Source organism: Calliphora vicina, chromosome 1 (genome assembly GCF_958450345.1).
Source record: "Calliphora vicina chromosome 1, idCalVici1.1, whole genome shotgun sequence".
NCBI classification, from domain to species: domain Eukaryota; kingdom Metazoa; phylum Arthropoda; class Insecta; order Diptera; family Calliphoridae; genus Calliphora; species Calliphora vicina.
In genome coordinates this window covers 125859725-125874770 of record NC_088780.1, presented here as the reverse complement: position 1 = coordinate 125874770, position 15046 = coordinate 125859725, and the positions used below count along the sequence as shown (strand labels likewise).

At 32.0% G+C, this 15046-nt stretch overlaps 1 protein-coding gene across 1 annotated transcript in view; it reads left to right on the top strand.

Moving 5' to 3' along the window:
• The window catches only part of LOC135957153 (endoplasmic reticulum aminopeptidase 2), a 111664-nt gene that overhangs the window by 58189 nt on the left and 38429 nt on the right, over positions 1–15046 (top strand). The gene's annotated exons all lie outside the window — the stretch shown is intronic.

The following is a 15046-nucleotide window of genomic DNA, read 5'->3' as shown; positions in this document are numbered from 1 at the left end:
TCATTTTATTTGTTATTTTTTCTATGGAAACCTATTTTTATTTGCACAACGTTTTAAAGACAATTTTATATAGACAAAAATGAGACATTACTTGTTAAAATCGGCTTATATTTCCAAAAGTTATTAAACTTTTTCGAAAAAAGTTCGAAAAAATTTACCTTGTAAATTCAAAATTTTACAAATATTTTTTTTTTATAGTTTTTTGTTTTTTTGTTTATTCATATGCGCTGGGAGAGAAAATACAAAAAAAATGTGTTAATGAAAAGTTGAATAACTTTTACAATTTCCATCCGATTTGAATAATTAAAACCATGTTTTGTTAAGAACTAAATTTCCTTTATATATTGGTATACATTTTTATAAGCTTTCATATCAAAATAAGCAACAAAGAGCGACCAAAATCAAAAAAGTTGAGAAATTTTGTTTTTCTTTTAGATATTCTTAACATAAACAATCCTTATTGCTTAAAACTGTATCAAAGTATACACGTCATTTTAAAGCGTAACTAGTTTTCTTTCCAAAACCGTTAAATAATTTAAAGTCGGATAAAATCTGACTGAGTTACAGGTCGATAAGTTGACGAACATCACTGAAAATGTTTTTTTTAGAATAACTTCTGAATTTGAGGGTGTTTCTGAAATTTTTAGACACAATTCGTAATGTACTCAGCAAGACCTATAACCCACGCTGGGTCGTTTTCCAAGTTTTTTTCCATCGTAGCACCGTGTTATCATAGATAGTTTTTGCTTCAATCCAGCACTAAGCAATGCGATAAAGAACTAAAAAGAGAAAAAAAGGAGGCAGAAAATACTGGAAGACTTTTCACAACTACCGGGTCAAGATTTGTATATGACTGATGGACGATGTAATGCTCAAACATAATACCGGACAAAAAACAAACAAAATTCCCCAAGATGTTTATTGTGTGGCAAGCCATTTGCAGTTGTGGTAAAAGAAGCCAATCATTTGTAACATCTGGCACGATAAACGGCTTTTACATTTATTAAAACAGCACAGAGTGCCTTCATATTCATATTTCTGGCCCGATTTGGCATCATACTACTATGGAAAAAATGCCCTTGAGTGGTATTCAAAGAGTAATGTCAATTTTGTACCCCGGGAGGAAAATACACCCAACTGTCCTCTTGTAAAAAAATAATTAAAGAAAGGTAGAAAGATATACCAGGGCATGTCCGATTTTAAGCGTAAGTGGACCACCTCGTTCATAAAGATAACGGAAGCAACTATAAAGTATTTAAAGGGAGAATTTCTGAAAAAAAGTGGATAAATTTATAAATACCGAGTAATATGCCAATATTTTAATGTTTAATGAATTTGTACAATATTTGAATACATTTACTATGTATTTTTGGGAATTTTTATATTGAACGGTTTAAGTTTTCAAATTCATATTATTGCGAATGATGTATAAAATATTTTCACTAAATTAAATATTACTCATACCACACATAGTCCAACAGGGAACTTAAGAAACGGTTACTATTAGGATATCCAAATTACACTTTGCTACAAAATGACACTTTTTGTCAGAACTTGAAAAGCGATCTAATGGAGGTTGTAGGCCTAGGTGAGGACATACTAAAAACGTTTTCAAAGATTTTCAAACAACCTCAAAATTTTAAGATATTTTGAAAAAACTGTTTTAGGGTTGGTTGTACTTTAGTACCTCTAACATTTTTAGACCGATTTCAAAATTTTAAACAATTGAAATTAGGTAAAGTAAAAAATTAAGCTTTCATAAAATGTATGCATAAAATCTATATTCCTAGAAATTGTTTAAGTTTTTATAAATAGTTTAGCTTTTTTTACTTTTTTCGTAATTTTTCAAATTCAACAATAGTTATTTTAATTTTTTTCTATGAATACCTATTTTTCTTTGCAAAGTTTTATAAAGACAATTTTATATAGACAAAAATGAGACATTACTTATTAAAATCGGTTTATACTTGCAAAAGTTATAAAACTTTTTCGAAAAAAGTTCCACAAAATTTACCTTGTAAATTAAAAATTGTACAAATTATTTTTTTTTGTATAATTTTTTGTTTTTCTTATATTCATTTGGGCTGGGGGAGAAAATACTAAAAAAGGTGTTAATGAAAAGTTGAATAACTTTTACAATTTTCATTCGATTTGAATTATTAAAACGATGGTTTGTTAAGAACTAAATTTCCTTAATACATTTGTATAAATTTGTATAAGCATCCATATTAAAATAAGCAATGAAAAGCGACTAAAATCAAAAAAGTTGGTAAATTTTGTTTTTCTTTTAGATATTCTTAACAAAAACAATACTTATTAATTACAAATGTATCAAAGAATGCACGTCATTTTAAAGGGCATTCAGTTTTCTTTCCAACCCCGTTTAAAAATTTAAAGTCGGACAGAGACTGACTGAGTTACAAATCGATAAGTTGACGAACATCACTGAAAACGGTTTTTTCAGAATAACTTCTCAATGTACTCGGCATTCAATAAAAAAAGATCAGCGTGTTAATTGTTCATCAAATTCAGTGTTTGTTTGGTTGGCTTGTGCTAGCAAAGTAATATTTTATACTATACTCTTTGATAAATAACAGAGTGGTTAGAATACTAACCATTGTGACTGAAATAGATTTTATATAATATGTTTCTCTAAATAATATTATGTTATTTTGTAAGGATGCCGCGTTTACTTAAAATTTAAGATATTTTGTGAAGGTATACTTTCGGATGGGAATGTGTCCACAGTCTTGAACTGAACGAAGAAGTGAATTATTAGGAGCAAGTCGATCTGATGATAGTGCTCGGTGACATAAATTCGGGGCTCCAGTCAAAATATGATAGAGATTTTGATTGGCTAATACTTCTGTTAGTGACTTATCTACCCAAACTGCTGTGGTAAAAACCAAAATAGCGATTGGAAGAGCCGGTTGATTACACAGATGGTGGGAGTATTCCAAATCATATAAAATAATTGGAGAATATCTTATTTACAAAGCTATTTCGTTTGTTTTGTTCAGAATTTTTATCAAAATTATTTTTAATGCCAACCGCCATGATGGTTAATAAACTAACCACCTTATTCCATAAAAACCTTTAGCTTTATTTTGATTTTTTTAACTTATCCCTTTCTGTCCCAAGCAATTTAAAAATTTGCGGATTTCAGTGAACTTTTCCATCACATTTCTTGCACTCGTACACCAAATACTAAAGTAAATCGCACAAAAATATATTACAAACTATGTAAGAAATAACACATAATTTTGAGACATTTAAAACAGTAAGAAAAAACCGTACAAAATATATAAATGTCTCTACAAAATACTTTAAATTTACCTACACATTTATGTAGGTGGGGACGGAAAGGGTTATAAAATTAAAACTGTGGCTGAAAGAGTTAATCGAAGTTTAATACGATAATAACTGCAATTATCATGAAATCATGCTAAAAACTTTCCAGTTCGCCTACGTAAAATTAAATAGGAAAGAAAAAAAAAGATTCATTGGAAATTACACTATTGACATACATACATATATACATACATACACACACAAACATATCTCCATACTTATATACATACAAAACGCAACACACAACACCAAAGAGTTTAAAGGTTTTTTTTATAACAATTTTGAAGCCGTTGCTGCCGTTGTTTTTCTTTATTTTCGTTACAAAGAGTTGTAACATTTCATAAATTGAATGGTAAAAAATATACATCAAGAAGTGGAATTTTATGACAGAAAATATATAAAGCAAGTTGTAGAAAAAGAAAAAGTAGAGTAACTTTTGTTTAAAAAAAAAAAAGTTGTTAATAAATAAATGAAAAGTAATGGGATTTCATGCCTAAGGTGGTGGCGGGGTATTGTTTTAAGTAGAGGGGTTTCCTCATTAGTAAATGCTTCTTTTTTATTTTGTTGTTGTTGTTTTTTTTAAGGGATGAGCAATTCTATGCATGAATATGCTTTTTTTCCATCCATCTATCTATACACTTCTTATGTCGAATATTGTTTTGTATGTGACTTACTTTTATGCCAGTTTCTTTTATTTTACACATTTCCGTTTCTTCTTCACTTTTATCTTTTCGATTCTTTTGTACGATTTTCATAACTTTTCCAAAGCGTATGAGTGTGAGAGCTTAAGAATAGAAAATTACGGAATTTTCTTTTATCTATTGCTGTTTTTGTTTTGACTATAAATTTTCGTTTGTTTTTTGTTCCCAAACTCAGGTTTCTTAAATTTGTATGCTCTTAACCATAAGCTCTTTTAGTATTGCTTACTCTTTTAACTGTCATTTATAATTATTCTCTGTCTATATCTCTCTCTCGTTTTCTGGTTGGGTGAAACTCTCCAAATTCTATATCCTTTTGGTAATAGCTTGTTACAGTGTGTAGTTTTTCTCTCCTTTAGGGACTCTCTATAAATTTTCTTAATGTTTCAATTAGGCGCCTAAACATATGCTTTCTATTTAGTTTTCTACAACAAATTCTTGTTTCGTTTGTTTGTTTTTATTATTATTATTATTATTTTTGTATGTTCGTTTCGTCAACCTTTTCCCGCCTTTGTTTTTATCCTGTGTACGTGTGTTCTGCTCACATACAAATTCTAAGTCTTAGGAATCTTCAGGTTTTTTTTTTTTGATATGCTGTTTTTGTTGTCATTTTTATTTCTATTCTCGTACGTTAGACAATAACATTTATATTTATTATCCTTTTGACTTTGACATTAATATGTGTGTATGTGTGTGTGTGTTAGTATGTGTTGCCACATATTCTATACATGTATGAATAAGTATGTGTGACGTCTGTGAGCATGACTGTGCTGGCAACAATTTACGCATAATTAATTTGCTGCTGCTCATTCAGTAATTATTAAATTCATAAATGGGGAATTTTTGTTGTTCACAATAATTGAAGTAGACAACTTACAATTGTTCCAATCAAATGTCATTATCAAGGTTAGTTAAGTTAGATTTAAGTTTTTTGAGTTTCGAATTAGAAAAAAAAACATTGAAAAAGCTATTAGAAACCATTTAGTTTCAGGTGTTTGTAATTAGTGTTTGATCTGATTATTATTTTTTTCCATTACCCCACTTGGGGGCATTTGGCTCCATCTTATACGAATTGTTGCAGTTGTTTTTCGAGTATTTCCCATGTAGATTTACACATTTCTAATTATTGGAGTATCGTGCGTCTCCATGTACGATGTTGCCATTAGATCCATTGTTATTGTTTGTATCAGTTTTAAACGGTTGTTGTTCCAGCTAAGTAGATGATTGGTCTGCTGTAGCGGGTCCTCGGATACATGTATGATGTTGCCATGAGGATTCAATCGATTGTTATTATTGCCTTGTGTCAGTTTCTGATTAGTATTGGTTTTTTATCCCTACACCATTAAAGTGGCAGTATATTATGCGTTTGTGCTGATGTTTGTAGCTCCCAAAAATAGAGCTGAGACGATTTAACAATATTCATGCCTCCGTCTGTTCGTCTGACTGGCTATCTGTCTGGCTGTCCATATAAACTTTATGTAGAGGTCGCAAATTGAAAATTAGTACAGAATTTCTGCTTAAATAAATCGTATAATTTCGGGTAAAAATCGTAAAATCGTCAATGGGTAATTATGGCCCCTAAAATCGTCAAAATTACAATAAATCGTCAAATCTGGCAAGCGTGGTTGTTATGTTTATAGAACATACAAAAAAATAAAATAAAAATTTGTTGTTAGAAGAAAGTAGAAGTACCAAAAATTTCCCATATGCAGATACCTATCACACTAAAAAGCAACAAGATACATAAGACTTCTGAAAAAATAATTTTGAAAAAAGTACCAAACAATAACCAAATTTCTCAAAGACAACTGAAAGACTCAAAGAGCCCAGTTGCAAAACTTCTTCACGGGTTCATTTAAATCATATCTGCAACTCAGTGTCAATAATTCAGATCTAAGCTGGGAAGAAACAAACAAAATCTTCACTCAATCCGCAGACAATAACCTAGGATATAGGAAAAATTCTCGTAAAGAGTGGATTAGCGATGAAACTTGGAGACTGGTATTGGAGAGAAAGGAAGCTAAGGCTGCAATCAACTCTAGCAGAATGCGCTCGACCAAAACATTGCTACAGCAGTTGTACAATCGCTACAATCGTGAAGTAAAACAAAGTATTCGTCGTGATAAACGAAATTTGATCAACTGTATCGCTAAAGAGGCTGAAGCTGCTGCCGAAACGTACAAAATCATTAAGGACCGATGCTGTGGAACTTATAAAATCTAAACAACTACAACTTTGGGAAGATTTCTATGATAAAATGTTATCTTCATCAGTTCCCACACAACAACCGGCGTAATCATAAATTTGCCCAAAAAAAAGGGGACCTCACAGAACGTAAAAATTGGATTAGCAAGGTGATTAACAAGGTGATTGCACACATACTTAACAAAAGGCTATCAACTGCTCTTCTTCCTAAGCTTAGAAAGGAACAAGACGGTTTCCGCGCCCACAAATCCTGTTTCGATCATTTAACTAGCCTGAGAGTGTTCGTAGAACAGTCTGTGGAATGGAGATCATCTCTATACCTCACTTTCATAAAACTTCGAAAAAGCATTTGACACATTTAACCACTCAGCGATATGGAATACATTGGAATGTAAAGGTGTACCTACTAAGTTAATAAGACTCATAAAAGGTCTATATGTCAACGCAACCTGCCGAATTCCTTATGAAATACAGCTAGGTAACAACAAAATTAGCATTAACTTTGGTGTTCGACAAGGCTGTACTTTATATCCTCTTTTATTTGACGTTGTGATGAATAATGCAACTTGCCAAAGAAGGGGAATCAATTGGAGTCTTCAATGCAGATTGGAGGTCCTCGACTACGCTGATGATGTCTGACTACTCCTCAGCCACACATTTTTAGACATGCAGACTTAGTTGTCAGTAGTCCAAGGAACTGCATTGCATGCTAGACTGAAAATTAACATTGGAGAAACTAAAACAATGAGAATAAACTCTAATAATGAACAAGGAGTGTTCGTGCAGAATCAATGGTTTGATGAGGAAGAATCATTCTGTTATCTGGGACGCATACTGGACAAAACTGGTTGTTCTAAGGCTGACATCTTAAGCCGCATAAACAAGGCAAGGCAAGCATTCGGACAACTTAAGCCGGTATGGAATTCATCGTACATATCAAGACTTACAAAGCTAAATATGTTCAATTCAAACTTAAAATCCACATTTTTATATAAATGTTCCTTCGACATAATGTACTAACTGTAATTAAATATTCCTCTTACATGATCTACTGGCAGTGAAATGTGTGAAGTTATCTACGGGATGCTTTACAACTACGGTTTCTTAAATGATTGAATCCATAACATATCCAATTTCGATATAATTTAAACTGCAAAACGGCAATATTCTTCTAGTTTACAAAAAGTCAAGTTCAGTCAAATTGGTCTGGATTAAAACTACAACAAATAAACTTATCCGCAATCGTCATTGTTGATTTAATATTTATACTTTGTACAGCTTTATCACAATTCCAATTATGTACTTATTAAAACCCTTTCCTTAAAGTACACTTTACTAATCAACTTAAAATGTTGCACCCATTATTCTGCCAACCGTACATAAAAGGGTTAACATTTATTTACTTGGCACTTAACTATGTTTAAATAGAATTGCATAAGCTCATAAATATTTTAAAATATCCTAATTAAATGAGCAAAACAAAAAAATCACACAAAATATACGTCAAAGTTTAAACTACACTGCAATATGACTTAAATAAACATCATAGGCTGGGATGGATAATTGTTGTTCCACAAAAATAATATTGTTTAGAAAATTGCCAATTGCACAGTGCAACACGAACAAATATAACCATATACGGACACCATTACTTGATAAAAGACCAAAAAAAAAGACCAAAAAAAAAGCATCGGTGTCATTTTTGCCAAAAAAAGTGATAATTTTCTCAGGCTTATATCTTGCGAACTGTTCGGAATTTTTATTTATTCTCTGAGGCAAAGTTGTAGCCCTTGTCATAAAGAACAAAAATTGTGAACATATAAAATCAAAAAACTTCATCATCAAGATCAAAATCGCAAAAAACTCAAAAAAAAAACAGCTAACGGTTCAAAATTCAAGGTAACAATCAACTACAAAAATGTACCTAAGATCTCAATAAACAACTTTCTAGAACATATGAACTTCCTAGCACCGTTTAGGTTGGTCAGTATAAGTTAGTAAGAAAAAACTAAAGGAATTATGTGTTTTGGGCCATAAACTATTAAATTATCATAAACGAAAGCACACTTTTGGGAAGCTTTAAAAAATTTAAATTTTTTAAAGTTTTTTGCGATTTTGATCTTGAAGATTTTGATCTTGATTTTATATGTTCACAATTTATGTTCTTTATGACATGGGCTACAACTTTGCCTCAGAGAGTAAATCAAAATTCCAAACCGTTTTGCAAGATATGAACCTGAGAAAATAATCACTTTTTTGCAAAAATTACACCGAGGCGCCAAATCTTTGGGGGCCCATAAAAAAATGTGCATAACTTTGGGTAAAATTGGGATACACGGTTCTTTGTTTTGTCTTTTATCTCGTACTGGTGTCCGTATATGGTTATATTTTCATGAATTTAAAAATTACACACAGTGTTGTAGAATGACGAACAGATTATATCAATAAATTGACACAGAAACCAATTTATTTGGTCGTAGGTTTTTAATGCGAGTAGTTGTAACGAGGTTGGTTGATAAACTATACTTAATTGATCTGCAAATATTCGAACGAAAAGAGGGCTTTGTCCCTCTACCGGTGACTTTGAATGTAATTTCTATTTCCGCGATCCTCTTCTAATTGAAGGGCTTTTTTCAGATTTTTACTAGCAACAGACAACCTCTGTTTTGTAGCAGGTGACGTGGAGTCATTGACAAATTTATCTACATCATCCTCACACTAAAGACAAAGATCTGTATGGATACGACTGTTGATATATATTTTTTTTTTATATTTAAGCCAATTTGTTCTAAAATATGAAATTTTGAAATTTTAGTGCTCCCGTAATAAGATACTATGCTTAGGGAATGATCAGAAGATAAATCATATAATATTTCTGTAGATATTGAATTTCGATTAATATTTCTTGTAAATGACATCAGAAATTTATTTAGGATCAGAAGGCCAGTATGTCGGTTGTCCAGGGGACACGATCAACTAGTGCCTTATAAATCTGTCTACCCCTGGGATTCATTAGTCGCGATCCCCTGCCTTATAGACGCCACATACCAGAAAGCTACCTGCTAGCGTACTAAAGAATTATTCAAACTTCTTCTTGGTCATTGAAAAGCGTGGCGGGCTTACTAAGTAAATATATAATTCTAAATTATACATCCCTGATCTAAATACTATGTTATTTGAGTGTTAAAGGGAATCAAACTATAGGACACAAAACTAAAAGTAATATAAGTATGAAAAATTACATATAATTAACACTCAAAAGAAATATTTTTTTTTCTAATTTTTTGTTTTTTTTTGGCATCAGTTTCAGTAAGTTATATAGTTAAACTCCCCCACTATTTCATATTTATTATCTTTATATTGCTATTTAAAAAAAAACACAACCAAAATCTTTCTATGAATGCATGCTGTTGTCTTGTAGCCGTAGCAACAATAACAGCAAACCGCCCTCACTGCTCTGCAAACGACAACATAAACTTAAATACAATTTCTGGCTGCTAACCATTTCCACCCCAACTTGGCAACACATTTATAAAAGTATCTATGAAGAGGGGATGGCAGTGAATAGTAAACTTCTTCTATAATTCAGCAACAAAAAAAATTCCCAAAAGCCCGGTTAAGGAGTTGTTGTGTTTTTTAGTTTCTGTTGTTGCATATAAAAATAAAAACGAGAAAAAAACTGTAGAAAGAAAAACAAACAACCAACAACCGACTACCAATTCAATACGACATTGAAAACAAGGATAGATGAGCAAGAGCAAGGATACATAAAATGATACAAGGATATTTTAGTTATATACATTAGGGCGGCTCTATTTTGTACTTTTTGGGATTTTTTATGCTTCCAGGGTCTAAAATTGTTCAGAGCAGAAAAGGTTTACGGTTAGAGGTTGCACAATTTATTTGAGGTTTCGAGTTTTGGGTCAAAGTATCAATATTTTTAAACAATTTTTAAAAGTACATAAACTCAATTAAAAATATTGGGAGTACGACTTAAAAATGCGGTATTTGCAATAGATGGCGTTTCTTTTGAATGTCGTTTTTGTTTTTAATAACGTATCTGTCATTTATTCACACTTAAATTTGAAAAAAAAAGTGCCGCTGAAGCACTCCGATTGCTCACCAAGGCAATCAACGTGCGGGAGATGATTTGTGGAAGACAAAGAGCGCTCATGACAGCCCAAAAAAGTTTGAAGACCAATAATTGCAGGCATTACTCCATGAAGATTGTTGTAAAATTCAACAAAAGCAATTTCAAAACTTTTGCGAGCAGTAAGATTCATCCAAAAGCAGGGAATTTGGGTACCATACGAATTGAAGTCTTGAAAAAAGATTTTACATGTCCGAATTGATGCTTGAACGCTATAAAAGAAAATCATTTTTGCATCGAATCATTACTTGCGAGGAAAAATGGATGCATTACAATTAGAGTCCTGGGAAATCAGGATTTCAGAAGCGTAAGAGATCGTAAATGAAGACCGGCCAACCAGCCGAATCGACACCAAAGCCAAATATTCATGACGCTAAAGTAATTCGTTATATTTAGTGGGAGCAAATGTGTCCTATCTATTATGAGCTGCTGAAATCTAACCAGACTATCACAAGCCATCGAACGCAACATATTCGTTTGAAGCGATCATTGGCTGAAAAACGCCCAGACATGATCCAACATGACAACACTCGGACAAATGTTGCAATACCTGTTAAAAAGTATTTAGAATGAAGTGGTTGGGAAGTTTTGCTTCATCCGCTTTATATTCCAGACCTTGCACCGCCCGACTACTATTTCTTTCGATCGATGCAGAATGCTCTCTCTGGGAAACGCTTAACCTTAAAACAGAGTATCCGATAGTGGCAAGGAATCCATATGTTGCAATAAAGATGGGAAAAGGTCATAGCTAACAATTGCCAATACTTTGAATAAATTTATATTGTAGAAATGTTTCAAAATAAAAGCTACACATTTGAAACAATCCCGCATTTTTAAGTCATACATCCAATAATATGTTCAATTATGCTTTAAAAGTTAAAACCGGTTAACCGAACAGTTAAAGAAACCCGAAACCGGTAGAGTTTACAGAGGTTGACTGGTTTTCGGTTCTGGATACTCTACTCTAAACGTTATACGATTTTGCTAAAATTTTCAGCAATTGACTGAAACAAATTATAAACCTTGGGAATATCAAAAATTCCCAAAAAAAAATGCCAAATAAGGGCCACCCTAATATTCATACATGCATATCCCAGCAGTTAAGCATGTAGTCAATGTATTCCTTATTGTATTGTAATTCTCATTAATATCTGACCACTTGTCCGGTTCCAATTTATAAATTTTGTAGTGCAGAGAGAAGTCAGTTAATTACTTTATACTTTATAGTGAAGGCAATTGTCACTTAAGTGTTTCTAAGTAATCTAGAATGTAATCACTTTAAACGTTTATTTTGTACTGCACTTTTTGTGAATAATTCCTACAAACTGGCTTTATACAAATTGTATTGATATAATTATCATACAGTTTTCTGGCATCCCATGTAACTTAGCGTGGAGACAATTGTGTCTTTAATGCCTCTAAGTAACCTAATTTTCTACTGCACTTTAACAAATTATTATTTTACCCACCAGAAGTAATCTATTGGAGAGTTGTCGGAGGAAGGTTTGCTTAAAAGCAATCGGTTATTGAACTGTCTATGAGATGTATTTTTAACTGACTATTTGAGGTCAAATACACGGAGAGCGTTGTTTATAGGCAACGCCAGATGGCAGCACCATTATTCTAGACCAGCTACAGCAGACCAATCATCTACTTAGCTTGAACAACAAACGAATAACGGAACTGGCACAAGGCAATAATAACAATAGATCCTTATGGTTAAAAAAAAGTAGTTATGTAGCTGATCAAGTAACCAGCTAGGTAACAATACGGTTACTGACTTCAATGCGTTGACTTCTTTCGACCAACAATCAGACAGTCTCATTGTAATCCAAAAGGGGCAATAAACCTCCTGCTTAGGACATGCACGTGTTAAAATAACTAGTCACGTACATAGGATAGGTAAAATCACTAGTTTGGGACAGTATCCAAGAACTGCTGGGATACTACTATGCTAAATAAATGAATTAAAACTGAAACGAGAGCATAATACAATAACAAGTCACATGATGCCAGTTTATAATCGTATACAACGAACTTGCCACAAACACACACACTTAGAGACAGACATATTCATACAATTTAACCTTTGATGCTGCTGCATGCATCAGCAGCGGCGGCGTCAGTATCAGACAAAATAAATATGGATAGAGACGGATAAGTTAAGTTGACTGTAGATGAGATGGTTGGTTAGTTGTTTGAGGGAAAGGGGAATTGCTATTTCGGCTGCATTTTGTTCCAGTTGAAAGCTTAAATAATGATTGTATGTTTGTTTTACATTTCAACTTTGTTTTTTTTTTGTTTTTTTGTTATACATATAGATATTTTGTTCTTTATTGTTGGTGTTGGTGCATTTTTTTGGTGTATATGGTGAATGAATGTCTGGCTGCTTGGCTGGCTGCCTGCCAAACTTGCAGACAGACAATGCTGTCTGAAGTCTCCCTCCTCCATTACTATAGTATTTGTTTGCATTTCCGACCAATATACTCAATGTACACACAACACACCGGTAAATGTACGAATGTTTGTTTTTGTTGTTTTGCAGATTTACGTTTTTTTTTTCACCGGCAAAAATGTTATTAAGATTAAAAAAAAACCATAAATAGAAAATCTTTTAAAAAGTTTGGTGTTTTGTGAGGCAATTGAGACTTTTGAGGGCTGTAAGGGTAGCCTAAAGTAGCCTAAATTTTAAACCAAGTAGACCAAATTTGTATAAGAAAGATAATTAAATGAAAATTGGTATAGGCCTTCAGTTTCGGCCAATAGGATTGCTAATTTCCTGAATGTTTTTCTATTCCCTGGAAATATTGTACAACTTTGAACATTCTCGGGAATTGTTTAATACTAAATTAAGCCAACTACCAGTAAAATGTTTCAAATAAATCTGTAAAATTCTTTAATGTATACAGTGAGACCTCGATTACCCGTAATGGTCGGGACCGGGAGCATTCTGGATAATCAATTTTCCCGGTTAATTGAGTACCAATTTTAAATAGTTTTTTAATACATATAGTTTTTCGATAATGACATTTACGGCTCTATATTGCACCCTGATCCATCAGTTGGATCAATATCGTCCAATTTGATGGACAAACTTTCACAATAACGTTTTCAGCATTAAGGCAAACTGCTCTCAGGTACACAATTTCAAAAAATGTCTGTTTAATCTCCATTATCTCATTGGTGAGTTTTTTCATTGATATGAGTTCATTTAATTTTTCCACGAAAATTGTAGCAGCTGCATATTTTTCTCCTGCTGCATTAAGTTTGTGAATACAATGTTGCTTTTTATTAAATTTTGAGTGAAATATTTTAGCATTTTCTTCGCTGTTAATCCAGAAATTGGAGTCCCTTTAAATCTTTCCTTCCCGAACCATTCATAAACAGCAAAGAAGTCCAGCTTTTTTTAAAGAAGCGGTTAATTGTATCTGCATCGACATCAATTCCATAACTTTTCATTCCACGCTAATTTATTTGGAATTTCTAGGACTTCTCTTACAATTTTACACCTTAACATTTCATCAAACTTTAATGGACATCCTGTTCGTGACAAACTTTCATATCTATCAAACCGTTTATAGTTCCTATGGATAGTTTGGACTCTAGATTTTCCCCACATTTGCCGTAAATTTTCCTTTATTTGACAACTTGACAACTAATGTTCCGAAGTCGGCGGATATTTCCTATATTTTCGCCATTTTGAGATTCATTGCATTACAATTAGGGTTTTTATCTCGGCAATTCCCGGTACAAATTTCCCGGGAATTTTGCCAATTTTTCACTACCCGATTCCCGGGATTTTTAATCGGGAATCCCAAGAATTAAAAACTTACGAAAATACATAGAAAACAAGTTAGAACTATGTTTTTTTTTCACCAAAAAACAGTGAAAAGTTGTTTACAGTTTTTTGCTTATATCTTGGCAATAATAGACCGTTTATTATTATTATTATTTATTTGGGCTTTTTCGTATTAAAATTTAAAAAGAGAATTCATTATTTATAGAATTTATTTCTTATTGAATCATTCTAATTTCTTTAAATTTCTTCTTCAAATCCATAACAAAATAGCTTCAAAAATTTATTAAATGATTACATTTTTCTTCAATTAAAATCTAGTACAAAAAGACAATTTTTTCAATTAATTTTGTAAATGATTTGATTTAACAAAAATTTAATCATTCAAAGCTTCAATAAATTTTGTTATTAGTTAACTTTAAAATTAATTCAATTTAAACAAAGGCTTTGGAATGAATCTAAAAAATGAAATATTAGGAACGGATTTATGGATGAAAGCTTGACATTTTTTAATTACGGATTAAGATTTTAGTGAATTAAGCTCAAATTTTATTAATTAATTCGAAGCTCTGATGTTTAATAATTATAACACTAAGTTTTTATATGAAATTTGGCTATAATATTCCTAATTTACAGTATCATTATATATTTCGGGAATAGCCGGGTACCCGGGAATGTAGAAAAAATTTCCCGATTCCCGGGAATCAAAAAAGGTCGGGAAATTAAAAACCCTAGTCATGAACCAAAATTTGGCACAACCTCAAACAATTTGAAGTTTTTAAAGAACAAATTTCAACATTGTTACTGTTTCGTAGGTTGTTGTTGTAATGTGTAGATGGGTTCTGT